Consider the following 15,410-nt stretch of genomic DNA (forward strand, 5'->3'; position numbering starts at 1 on the left):
TTAAAAGCGAATTGAAATTATGTATTTCATATAATATTTTTTTTTTTTTTGGGGTACAATGTTTTTATTATGATACAGATTATTTTTTAAGTATTTATACTTGCATTGTTTTAACAAAAACATAAGCAATTTTAAATGTCTAAATAAACAGTTTATATAAATATATTTATTTAATTTTTTTGTAAGAGACATGCGCCGGATGAGATCGTTTTGGCGTCCGAACGACAGATTTTGAATTTAGTACGCCGTCTGCTCTTCCGCGGTTAAACACGCGTATCGTTTTTCAACCGTCTCGCGTTATTTCCATTGCGCGATATTCTCATTTATTATTTCAATAAACATAAACGATTTTGTGAAAAAAAACTTAAATAATAAATGGATTAAACGAACATTTTTTTGAGTCGTTCGTGTTTACTCGTTCGGTTTGTGATCAAAAGTTCAAATCTCTGGATTATAATAATTGTTAAAGTAAAGGTATTTTTAATTTTTATATTTCATAATATTGTACTGTTCAATAAATATTAAGTTGTAGAATTAATGTATGCTTAATTATTAACTATTGTAAATGTATCACCATTATATTTTGTAATATTTATTCAAATGGTATTGATTATTGGTATCTATTAAAAAAAAAAAAACGTAAGGTACTGATAAAGGTTTTATTTAATTAAAATAACATTAAATTTGTACCTATTGCTTGTTTTTATAGATCGATAATAATAGTATATAAAAATTTAAGTATTACAATTTAAAAAAATTAAATTTTTTTTCTTTAAATATTGAGTAAGTATGATTTGTAAATATTCATGATTAAGTATGAAATTTTCATACATACCTATTTTATTTTAAATTCTGAGTGGAACAATGAATATATTATTTTACAATGATTTGTTTGCATGTGCTTTCTTTTTGTGTCTATCATACACCTTTTGGAGTGCTTTTAGTGTATTGGTTTTTAATAGAAAATCGGATCTAGTTGGTATTTTGGCGGAGGGAGGGGTCAAAAGTAAACAATTCCCAGTAATTTTCAAAATAGGTTTTTTTTGTATTTTGTTATAATATTCAAAAATGAATAGCTGTGGAGTCTTAAAGTGTGTACCGAATGTTCATATTAGCCAGTATTATTTTAGGTGTGTCAATAATTATTTTTCCAAATTAGTTACATATTATTGATATAGAAGAAACAAAAGCCATTTTGTGCTTCAAAAATAAATTTTCATAAAGGAAGACATTTAAATAGGTTGTGACCCGTTACCACCACCTTTTTATTTTGTGACACTGATATAAACATTTTCTATAAATTATATTATTTTAAAAAACATTTTTTTTCTTTAAATTTATAAATAATTTAAATTTGCAACTTTTTTTTTTTAATCGATTGAAGTATAATATAATTTTTGTTTTTGAGTAAAAAACTTTATAATTTAATATAGATTGCTATATAAACTGTTTTGATAGTAATTTAAAAATATTGAAAGTAAAGTATTCACAGTTTTTTATGAGCGTTTAAAGTTAAAATGCTTACAAAATGTAGTATAGTTATAAAAATTTGCAACTGATTTTGGTTTTAAATTTTTTATTTGCACACCTTAAGTTTTAAAATTTAGTATGAGTTTTATTTCTGAAATTTAAAAAAAATTTAATTTTTCAAGTATTAATTTTTGACTTCTAGAATTCTTCTAGTTTTATTTTTAAGACTTGATAAAACATTTGAGGCTTTGTTGAAAATCATAAATATTCAATACACGATCTTTCATAAGTTGTTCTTATGGTAGTTTAAAATTATTTAAAATACATAGGAATGATTTTCTAAAGTTTGTAAGTTCTTGGAAATTTTAAAATAATTTTGTAGACAAAAATGATAATATTTTTAAACTTTAATACATTTCATTATTTATTCTTAGCGACCTACCTAAAAATCTGACAGTTACATTAGCACTTTGTTTTTATAGACATTTCAAGTTTAAACTTTTACAAAATAGTATATTTTAACAAATATTAACTAAAAATATAATTCTAGTTATTTTGCTGTACATAATTTAATTTAAAAATATTATTAAATAAGAATATTGAATATTTTCAGTACTATGTATATTATTATTTATTATACCTATTGCCTACATAATATTGATAAAATTTAAAATATTTATACTACGCACCTTCTCATACTAGTCTACAGTAAGTCAGTATTGACTTATAAGTTAATAACATCAAGTAATAGTATATGGAATAATATCATAATAATAATAATTATTAATTAATGAATTGTATTTTTTTTTTTTTTGCAAAAAGAAATTGAATTTACCGTATTACCAATAACTAACAAAAATACTTATAATAATATAAATACATAACAAAGTATCCTTAGAAATATTAAATTGACAGACCGCTCAGAATCGTTTTGGCATACAACGATTTATCATTGAATATTGAATATGAATTCAACACATACATTATATTGAATACCTACTATACAACAGTGTAAGTTCCTCAATATTTTTAGATTACTGTTCTATAACAAAATCGCATTCCTCGATAAGTTATTTGAACAGTAAAATCAAAGTGCAACAATAGTAATTATTTAGGTACATCAAATCATTGTTTTTTTTTATAATAATTTATTAAGAAGTAATATTATATAAACTAATTTATATTATTATTATTATTTTATTTATTTATTTCCCATTAAAATTATAAACATTATAATATGTTAGTTTAAAATAGTATATTTTATAAAAGTATATAAACATCATTAAGGTATAAAGACTGAATGTTGACATTTGTTTATCTTTTTACGTATTTCGAGTTATTGGTGGTATTATATTGCTCTGTTAAATATTTCTGTCCGACAAACGATTTTTTAAGACATTTTATTTAAACTTTGTAAGTAATTACTCGTACAAGCAGAGCCGTTCCCTGGGGAGGGGGGGGGGGGGGCTAGGGGGCATGCGCCCCGGGCGCATGGTTTAAAGGACGCCAAAAAAATTGAAATGCATAAAGCATAATGATAAATAAAATAGGGGGGGGGGCGAATATTTTTAATTTTGCCCTGGGCGCCAAATCTTAACGACACGGTTCTGCGTGCAAGTAATGTGTATTATATTTTAATGACTGCCGTTTTATAGTATGATGATATAATCAAAATACATAATAACAATAACACAACAAAACAGAAACATAACATTTTAATGTTTAATGTATTAAATTAAAATTAATTTCAAACAAGTACATTGTAAATTATCATACAAATAAAATTTATTAAATATTGTCTTAATAATATTAAAATGTTTATTAGCTTATAAATGATTATAATGTAACTAATATTATTACGGAGCTTAGACTTTTAATGTTGTACATAACAGTTAAATAGTTTAGCAAAATATTACAATGTTTAAAAATATTTTAACTAAAAAGTGCCATATTGTATAAACTTTTATAAAACAATGTTTAACATAACAATTGTTGAGGACTTGTGTTCTTTTTTTTAATTGGAGAAAACGGGAATTCTTGTATATAACATCAGTTTTTAACAAAATCAATTATGGTTATTTTTTCATTCAAAATTGAATAATTGTGGACTTGAATTTTTTATTAAATATTATTCTATATTCTTATAAATATTTAGCAACTATTCTGGTTGTCTACAGACAACTAAATATAATATATATACCATTTGTTTTAGTTATCAAATTTTTGACAAACTATTAGTAGTAGAATTGTATACAGATGATAACATTTTCAAAATATTTAGGATATTGTTGTACTATTTATAGACATTTCAAATATTTTGCTTTTAGCTCTTTTAAATTATTTATAATAAAATATTTGTAAATGGATAAAACGCATGCACATTTAATACAGGCATTAATATATTTGTTTTAATTTTAACAAGAAAATAATACTACATGTCACTAGACTAGTTTGTTTATATTTTTGGATTTATGACAGAAAAAAAATTATTAAAAATAATTATGACAAAGAATTGATTTTATTTAAAATACATGGTAAATTCAATATTTTTTATATTATATCAAATTTTTATTTACATAAATAAAATAATACTTGATGTGGGTACAAACACCTGGTGTTTGCCGCCTTAGGGTAGAATAGCCTTCAAATCGGTAAAAACTAACTTGTGAAAAATCATTCGATGAATGGATTTCTTGATTATTATTTTACGACAGTTTGTAATATTTGAATGCATAAAAATATTCCAAGCTGTCAGCGTGAGAAGCACGACAAACGCGATTTTTGTTGATAGATGACAACTCCCCTTCTCTGTTATATAAACACACACACACACAGGATTAATTACAACAAAATTAATTTAGTATTTTTAAGAAATATAATATTGTATGCAGAATTAAATACAACAAAATATTTTTTTATATATTTAATAGGTAATGTTACTGCCACATAATCATATAATAATGTTTTGCAAGCTATAATAATAATAAAACCATTATATTTTACTTGATTGAAAAGAAAATATCAAGTCCCTGAAAATGTACAAAAGTTATCTTTGTTCATTTTACGAGTTAATATATTTATATATATATGTATAGTTCACCACCACCATAAACAATTTTCTAAACTTTCAAATCCTCTAAAAATCACTTGTCATAATTAAAATTAAACGGATAACTTAAAAAGTCTAAAAATGCATAATAGTATACTTAATAAAATTTTAGAAATAAAGTTAACATTATATGCAATCAACTGCAATCAACCACCATCAAGCATTATTTATCCAATTTATATTATAGAAATTTGCATATGTAAAAGTCTGTAAAATTAAAATTTTTATTGACATATTTTATCTCTTGTGGTACATAACTACTTGGTTACTTATTAGTTCATTCGTGGTTTATATTATTAAAATATAATTTTTTAATTTTATGAATTTCATTCAAATCAAATGTTATTTACCTAACCTCTTAGAAGTTAGAAGACGCATGTAATATCCTTCTTACAACATGCGACATATTAGAAAATCTGTGTTCGAATGCTTCAATTTTGTGTAATAAATAAGGACCATTAATAATAAATTGAATTCACACACTTAAAGTATAAAAGTAAAAATAATATCTGTATTTTCACATGGAGTGCTTATATTATTTTAGTTTTTATGCAAGCTATAAGCCGGTATGTAAAATATTTCAAAAATATTGTAAAAATTCTCATAATTCGCTTAAAAATTTAAATATCGTAATAAAATAAAGAAAAAATCCTAATAATGTTTTTACTTTTAAGTTTGACAAATAGTAAATTCATTTTATTATTAAAGTTTACTACTTATATACAATTTGTTACTGCTGAAAACAAATTTATCATATTATACGTTTTTAAGATGGAGTTAACATATTATGCGAGTGTGGCATTTTTTTTTAAATTAAATATTTTAACACGTATTATGAGAACGATTTTAGTGTAAAGGACATATTATAATTTCAGAATAGTTTATTAATTAAAATAACAGTAAACTTAAATATAAAATCCAGAGAAGTAGCCATGCTGTATGATATATTTTGAAGTATAATTTTACATCGAATAAAACTATAGCGGATGGTTTCATTTTTAATGAATATATAATTTAAGATAAAATATAAAAACTAAAATATTTACGTATCTATATGTATAATAATTGTGTTAAGCTGAAAACTACAAAATATAAAAATAACTGTAATATAACATTAAAATTGTTATGTTATTAAAATTTAAAACCTCTATGAATATGATTAGTTAAATTTATATTTTTAGTTATATTCATGATGACTTTTGTGTGTATAGTTACCTGGTATTAAAATGTTTAATCCAGGGAATACAAATTGCATAAACTGATCTGAAAGTTGATAATATATAATTATGTCCACAGATATATCTACACTATATTGTATTTTATGCCTGAGGTTATGTCATTTAATTTTCGGAGAAAACATGTAGAATCATTAATTTTTGAATACGTACATTGTACCTATGTATAATTATTAATTTTTTTTTAAAATATTTTCCATGTTTCAAATTTTGCTTTTTCTTCATCTATTGAATCTATTTAATTATTATATTGTATTTATGATACTAAAAAATTAATAAATAGTGCATAAAATGTAGATACCAATAATTCTGAATAGAGCTATCTGTTACTTGTAACTCTAACTAATATAACTTAAGGTTATTGGTTTTAAATTACTTTTCGCTTATCTTATGAGGTAGAATTATTTTTAGTTTTATACTGACTTTGAATTGTGATAAATCATTCTTTTAATTGCTTCTGGATTTCAACTTTATTTGTGCTTTTGTTGATACTTAGCCATTTATAATTTCGTGGTCTTATTATTCACTCATAGTGTTTATAATAGGTACTATTAATGTTCAGATGAGATTTAAATCAAATTGTTGTCAATATTAAGTTACTTATTGTATAATACAGCCATACTTGTAAAGTGTACAATTGGGTACTATTTCAAGTGTTCAAAAGTCAAGTGTCATAAATTTAAGTCTCATAAAAATTATGTGTATAAAATGCATTTCTCATAAAAACCATGTGTTTTAATATAACATAGTTGCGTATCACGAAGGACATGTCTCTACAGTATTTATTTTCCATACCTATATTGGATTTCTATATCAAAATTTTTTTTTTTGTCAACGTATTGGAGTACATACCTATACTTATGAAGACCAATATTGTTCCTTATCGTTTAATAATTTCAGCTAAAATAGCTAAATCTAATCTTTATTTACCTATTATCGGTACGGCACGGCGTGGGGATTTACAAAAATACCAGGTTTTCGTGCATGAGACAGATTAGTATTAGGTATATTTGTTATAAGTCACTAAGAATTTATTGTTTATTATTTTTTAAATTATATTGTATAACATAGTTAAAATGTATTTTATTTAAGATCTATACAAATTTATCCGTAGAATATTAAAAAGGGCAGAAGGAAACAGAAATTAGCGTAGAACGCGTAATAACAAACTCAACGTGCATCTCCAAAAGAAGGTTAATGCTTTAAATTTTAAATTTTAAATATCTTTACAATAATCACATTTTTTCTGTGTTTTAACACAAACATTTTAATTCACACATAATATACATATAGTTAATTCATACATTTTTTTTTACTAGGATTTTTATGAGAAATAACGTTTATAACACGATTTTTATGAGAAATAAATTGTATAATATATAATTTTTATGACATTTAGTATTATTATATCCGACCTTATGATACTTGACTTTCTAACACTTGACCTAAATTTGTACAATTGCTTAGTAGAGTAAATAATATTTAAATACCTATTAACATTTTGCAATTAACCACCTCTTTTCTGAGACGAACATTTTTTATGTAGTCATTTTTAAAAAATAATGCGTCTATTTCAATGTGTACAATAATATTATATAGTTTATTATTCGTATTTAGCACACGTTTTAATAGTAGAATTTTGATATTATTTTGAAATTAAGTTCGTTTTTATAGTAAAAATACATCTACTATTTACGTTTTTGATAATGAATAATTTAAATGTATTGTAACACGACAAAATAATTTTTTGCTGAATATTTTGTTTTATTTACGGTTCGTGTTCTTCGGCTTTATTACATATTGAAAATCTATGGTTTGACAATTGATTTTTTTCAAATTGGTGTTATAGGTTTTAGCTTCATTGAAAATAAAAGTAACATAATATTCTGTTTGAGTATTCACCATTTTTGACAGATTAATTGAAATGTGGCAGTATTTTATTTTTTATTTTTTTTATTTTAGTTTCAATAATAATATTTTGTTTTAATGTTGATAAACCGAATTTGGTTGACGTGATTTTTAAATGACTTGCTAGAAATATATTTTATCTTCATTCTTTATTATTCTCACAATTGTAAAAATATTTCTCAGTAACTAATTATGTGGAAAAATATGAATATGTTGTATTTTATTTTTATACTACATACTTTGAACAGTATTCTTTTTAAAAGCACATATTATTGTATACCAGATACCAAGACATTTATCATTTATATCTCTACACGAAATCTAAAGTTAAATGAGTATATTTTATATTTATTTTAAATTGTATTAATAAATAATATTTTTACATGCTTATAAAAAAATATTTCATGTAATTTCTACTTCTAGTACGGCAACAGATTATTAAAAATATAACCACAGTTATTTATTCAAGAAATCTAACCATAAAAGATGCTAGTTAGAAAAGAAAATTATTTACAATTATGATAAATCATAATATTATCACCTTTACATTTTATTATACAAATAACTAGTTGTATACTTGTATTATATAAGCTCACCAACTCTATTGAAGAACTAGTTTGAGCAATGGAGTTTTCCTATTTGTAAAAATTGGCATTTACATGAAGTAACATTTTAGAAAATCGTATCCAATATTAAATCTACTTACATATTGCTATCTACTTGAAAATAACTTATTTTTAAATATAGGAAAAACCCTTATTTTTATCGCACTACTTATCCAGAAATGATTTTCCAAGCGTAATGATGTCTTATATTTATAATATCCAATTAGCTACATTAATCCAAACATTTGCTCCTGTAAAAATAAACTTGACTATCAAATACTTAAGCATAGAAATGATAGGTTCTTTTAAATTAACACAGCACAATCAATTCATTAGTTATAAAAATAAGAAAGCTCTCTTATGCCCGCAAGTAACTGAGATATATTTTATGCAATGATCGAACTAAAATCGTATCGAAAGTATTAGTGAAATAGTGAATTTCTTATTTACATTATGGTATGATTGGCGATTGTTTGAGGTGAAAAAAACCAAACAAATCTTCAATATGTGTAGCTATATAGACTCACCCAAAAAAATATTTTGAGATTAATTTTAAATAAAAGCCTCGATTACTCCGTCAAGCACCTGTATAAATAATTTAATGCACTACCTGATAAAAAAGTTTTAAAGTTGCTGTCACCTTATTTATTATAAAAATAACTAAGCATAACTTACTAATATGTCACAATTTTAACACCAGATGTAAACTAAACAATATTATTACCCCTAAAGTACATAAATCCGCTATCCTGGGTGTTATTTTTCATACATTACTCCTAGAATTTTAACAGCTTCTCTTAATGCAGAATACACCATGCAATATATACTTTGATTTGATAATCTACTACACTAACACTAGTTAAACTTGCTGCTTAATACGAGTATAGTTACTAATTCCTATTACATATATAATAAACATTATAGATAATAATATGTATTACATTTTTATATTTGTAATATCGGTGATTTCTAAATTATGTACCTTTGTATGACTATGATTTATAGTAATATATTGCTAAAGTTATAAGCTATTAATTGGGTTTTGTTATCTTTTATAAAATTAAAATAATAACAATAATAATCATAATAGTTTTAGAAATTACTATGATATTTAAATGAATCAAGTAAAAAAATGAAAATTGTTTACTAGAAATATAAGTATATATTATATAAATATAATTATATAAGAAAATTATTTTTAAAATATTATTAAAATGTCTTAATAACGAAAAAAAAATGGTTTATCTACTAATATTGTACTGTATTATAATATATAAGTGTTATTAAATTGTATAGTATGTAGGACTATATTATTTTAATGAAATTAAAATTAAATTAAAATAGTTATAATACACAATTATGTTGAAATTAATCATTATTGGCTTAAAAATATAACATTTAAAAATTATATTTATTTTACAATTTGGACACGACTAGGTTAACTTAGAATAACGTAAAATATAAACATAATCACATATTTTATTGTACAGTATGATTTACCAAGCATGTTCATCATATATTTTTTCAAATAATGCAGTTATTAAAAACCAATTTTTTGGAATTTTCATATATGCTTTTTATGCTCAATTCTTGATATTTGATGTACTATTAGGGCAATATCCTGTGGTGAACTGGAGAAACATACTTTTGATTTTCAAATGTCAACTTCTCTTTTCTATTTTAAATTGTTTAGAAAATATTTTTTTAGAAAAGATTGACATGTTAAAATCAAAACTCAATCGATCGGCTTTTAAGCTATTTAACTATATGTACTAACAATAATAGGTAATTTATTTGAAAGAAACGAGAGTTATGATAATTTTAAAATTTTAGTGATTAATTAATCCATAAACATTAATGATTTGTAAAAATCGTTCAAGCATAATAAATACTAGACTTAATATTAATTTCATCTACTTTATAATTTAGTGAATTCATTATAGTCCTTAGTATATATAAATATTTTATTAATGGAAAATCTTCGTTTTCAAATTTTAAATTGGATAAATTAATATTTTAAAAATATAATTTACTAAATAATTTACAACGAAAAAGGATGGTTCTCATAGACACAAGATTATATTATCACAGAAAATTTCTTCAGTAGAAATTAAAAATATGGTCTATAATATTATACTTCAAATTTTCAAACAGAATTTGAATAAACCCATTATAAAAGGAAAAAATGGACTTTAATATGCTTGCTGAATCATTCTGTAAAATGTCTCTAAATATCACACCACAAATCACAAATTCTAGAAAAATAGTATGAATCGAAAATGATGGTCTTACTAAATATATTGTATATCAACGTGACCACGTATAAGGTATAATTTGTATTTTATCGTGAATTCGTGAGCAGAAACACATATCTAATATATATATACATATATATATTATATCTTACGTAAATGTATGGTAATAATACAATCTGTAATATCTCATTTTATTTTAAATATATTATAATATAGGCAAAAAAATTATATAAACCATAACATCGAGTAAATTGTAATTAAAAAATATAATATTTGTTTTTAATATATTATAATAATTATAGATTAAAAATAAATATAAAATGTAATGATTTTACAATTAGTTATATTTAGTTTATTATACATATACGAGTATATTTAGATAAATCAATAAATAACAAGAACTTATTGATGATAGAAGAGATCCAGAATTTATAGATATATAAATAAAAAAATAAGTATAATAAACTATTTGAAATTTAGATAAGAAAATAATACAGTTTATATTTTCAGGATATCAAATATTCAAGTGTTACGTGCATCGAATGCTTTATTTGAGTTTTGTCATGATTTTAAATTAGATATTCTAAAATCACTATCCTAAAATAAAATCGTAGAAAGTTATTTTAATTGTTTTATTTTTATTGACTTAGTTTATTTAAGTGGAAAAGTTTATAACTAATTCCAAAACCTCTATAAAAGTCTATTTTATGTTAATTTTTTGCTTTTGGTTACATTTTTTGTTTCTTCGTTATCTATAATTTGATTTTGAAATTGACGTACCTTTATAGGATTATTAAATTTCCTGATGAACAAAGATTAATTTAAATATGACTATGAATATGATTTAGAAAAACATTTAAGCACGTTTATTGAATAAAATTAAACAAAGAATATCGTACGTTGTAAATTTAATAGAGCAACAGTATTATTATACTCGTATATTTAATTATTCCTCTTATAATATTATATACACACGTTAAAAACATGTATTTATATAAAATAACATATGATTTTTTTTCATTGTTTACAACTTGTGAAATCTATCCGAGTAGATTTTGGTACAGCAAGTGCATAATATTATTATATTATACTATACACATGACCGCCTCCGATGCCATATCCTCCTTAAGTTGCTATACCAACCGAAAACGCGATATTATAATTCCCTAACCAATTTTAATGACCCTAAACAATCAAACGAAATTAATAAAATACAATTTTATACATTAAAACAATTTTAGCGATTTATGTATTAGTTTAATAATGACGTGTGTGTGTACGTGTGTTTTTTTTATGTCTGTCATCGCGTTGAAGTAGCAAAAATGCTTCAATTTTTAATATTTTAGGCGGTTTTTGGTGAATCTAACTGTTGTAATGTACGTCGGTATTGACTTATTAGTTAGTATTAATAATATTTAAGCACATAAATACATAACGATATTTTCATATGCAATGTTTTCGGCAAAAACTAATTCAACCATATAATGTATTACTAATAAGTAATAATAAAATAAATTACTTTAATAGCAATATAAATATACTATTTTATAATGTAGACCGATAGACTATCTTCTCTCAGAATCGTTTTTTTAATGTTATATCTTATGACTGAATTAAAATTCAAAACATCCACCTACTCAATGAACTCAATACTTGTGCGTATTATGAAAAAACAATTCGTCTGTTACAGATATTTTTCATTAACATTAAATTAACAAAAAATACTATTGTGTTTGTTTAAACTCTTAAAAGAAATGTATAACAATTATTTTTAATTTTTTTCAAATTTTGTTTCGACCTCTAAAATTCATTTTTGTGCTTTAGACGTAAATTTAATGTTAACTTTTTTTTGATCAACTATTCTAATTTTGTATACTTATACGAGATTAAAAACAAACCTAAAGTTATAATGTAATATATTTATTTTTAAAGTTTAAAAAATTAAATATTATAATCTCTAAAATGTTCAATGAGTGATATCTAAAGTCATAAACAATTGAATATGATCGTGTATTACAGTCGCTTGTATTTTTATCGACTGAAAAAAAACCACTTTTATTGTAATAAATTCACCATATACTTAATGTAACATTCTATATATTTGAATTTAAATTGTATTTATAATGTGTTATAAACACATTATGTCAATCAAAATCTTCAGTTGTCTATTATAGTTGGAGTATATACCCATTATTTTTTCAGAATCGCAATAAAAAATATAATAATAATAATGAATAATTATTATAATTTATGGTCGTATTCACATCATACAGATAACCACCCACATGATCGCTTTTGAAATGGTATGATTAATTGCTTTTACATTTAATAACTAAGTCCTAACACTGGCACTGAAGTGACCAACCCACAACACTAAACAAAGTCAAACAAAGCAAGACGGATTTTGATTCCAAAAATGATCGTATAAATTAGGTTTATAATCTTCGTCTAAAAACTTTTTTTATAGTAGGTACTTAACTAGATTTAACGAAGAAACGTTTACTGAATTAAAATACTTAATAGTAAATAGTTTAATATTTAATTTAAAAATTATATCATTACCATGGACCAAAAACGAAGAATTAGTAGATACCTAAAACTATATTTACCTAACTCTGTTAAACATAAATATACTACATTTATTTTATTGGATGATGTATTCATAAAACTACCTTATCAATACCAATATATAACATTTACCTATTATATGTATAGCTATGAAATCTTAATTTTCATATATTTTATGACATTTAAATTATTTAAAATATTTTTGTATTATAAGATCTGATAATTAATTTAAAGTTTTGGACAAGAGTTATGGGAAAATAATATATTATTATATCTCATAGGCTACTATTAAGTTTGCCTTACCGTGATCTACTAACAATTAAATTATTGTTTTTTTTTACCTTAAATATAATATTATAATATAATAATTTATAGAAAACTAGTTTGAAGGATAATTTTTAATACAAATATGTTTTATTATTTAAAATTAAAATAATTGTTTAGGTTTAACATATAATTTATCTTATTGTGTGGGTATACAATACAATTTTAAATTTTATGTGAAAAAAAATATAATTATTTAGTATTTCGAATTAATATTATTCAATATTAAATAAAATAGTGGACAATTAAATTCAACGAGCGTTCTCTTATAGAGATGGTATTGTTTTAGATTATGTTGTATAAACCGTAGTTAACGAATCGATAAAATTAATATTTTTAAACATGCGCTTAGCGTTGGATTCTACGATGCTGGTAAACCAATTCAAAGGTGTAATATTTCATTTGGAACATTATATATCTGTTTTGTGTTAATAAGTATTCTGTTTAATTTATATCAGTTCTTTTTTTTTTAATTAAAAATGTTTTTAAAGTCCATTGTATATTTTATATTCGTAGTGTCGCAAATTAATAAAAAAAATTAAATTAAAAATTATCTCACTAATTATTGACTAATGAAGTTTTACTAATTATTTTTATTACATTTTGAAAACCTGTTTTAAACAAATGTACATTGTACAGTTTGAATGAAATGATATATATTTTTTAATAAATTATTTATTTGTCGTTTGAATTCTTCAAGAACGATACGATCAAAAAATATACTAATATAATATTTTATTTATTATTATTTTATATAAATAGATCATATCCACGTGTTGTTTTTGCAGATAAAGTGATTTTGATTGATGAGTGTTGGAAGAAAGTTAATATTTTAAAGAAAAATGTAAAGCTAGTGAACTCAGGAGTATTATAAGAGATAGCGTTGGTAATCAGCAGGGCAAAAAGTGATAATTATTAGAGTTTTATATAATAGTAATGCATATAAGAAGAATTTAATTCTGTGTGCATAAAATTAGTGTTGTACTAAATTAATGAATCTTATTGAATTATAAACGATTTATTAAAAGGCATAGTATTCAAAACATTAAATGGCTTTAAATTAATGAACCATTCAAAATATTATATTAAAATAATATAGGTACCAAGAAAAAATATATAGTTGATGAAGTTACTAAAATTATATACCCATGTTATCAATTTAATTTCATGTTAACATGTACATTTTGAAACTGGTGCTATTTATATTAATGGATATGAAAAATAATGTGATATTTTAGAAAATATAGTAAGTATATTTATTATTTATGTATTTATAGTGTAAAACATTTCTAACCGTCGTGTTTTAAATTTTAAGGTAAAAAAACTTCCATGCACATATTATAAATGAATTTATATATGTATTTTTTTCATAATTATCCTATTGAAAGCATATTGGTCAGTCGGATAAGTTCATTTATTGAGGAAAAAAATAAAATAAAAAGCAGTCTGTCTGATTGAATTGGGTTTCGCCAATAATATATGCACATCCGTTGTTTGAAATTGAACGATACCTTCGACATCCAGTTGACAAGATTGATTTAATGGAGAATACTAGACAGTAAACTAAACCCAAACAATCAATCAACTATACTAGCAAACCATTTTACACTACCCAAACATTGGAAAATCATAAATAAATTCAACAATAATAATCATTTCTGAAATATAATAAAAAAAAACACTATTCAATATTTCAAAATTATACACATTCCAGACATTTAAATTGAAGAAGTTTTTTTTTCTTATTTTACGCATAGTCTTTATTATCAAACATTCTATATATGATTCGACATGATGAATAATGTAATTCAAACACATTGGAATAACATATTGCAGCAGTTTTATTGAACTTTTATTCATGTACAATATACACTGAGTAAATAAATAAAAATGCGAAAGAATAAGTAATGAAATAAGGATAGTATTGTAAAATCAT

The 15,410-nt window shown here is 22.8% G+C and overlaps 1 protein-coding gene across 3 annotated transcripts in view; it reads left to right on the top strand.

Moving 5' to 3' along the window:
- The first annotated feature begins 255 nt into the window (after window positions 1–255).
- LOC132918136 (limbic system-associated membrane protein-like) overlaps window positions 256–15,410 on the top strand; it is a 187,050-nt gene continuing 171,895 nt past the window's right edge. For 2 of the 3 annotated variants that reach the window (XM_060979246.1, XM_060979248.1), the window contains exon 1: window positions 256–474. The gene's annotated coding sequence lies outside the window, so the exon portion shown is untranslated. The remainder of the gene's footprint in view (window positions 475–15,410) is intronic. The other variant, XM_060979247.1, reaches the window with a different exon arrangement.

This window comes from Rhopalosiphum padi, chromosome 1, assembly GCF_020882245.1.
Source record: "Rhopalosiphum padi isolate XX-2018 chromosome 1, ASM2088224v1, whole genome shotgun sequence".
NCBI lineage: Eukaryota > Metazoa > Arthropoda > Insecta > Hemiptera > Aphididae > Rhopalosiphum > Rhopalosiphum padi.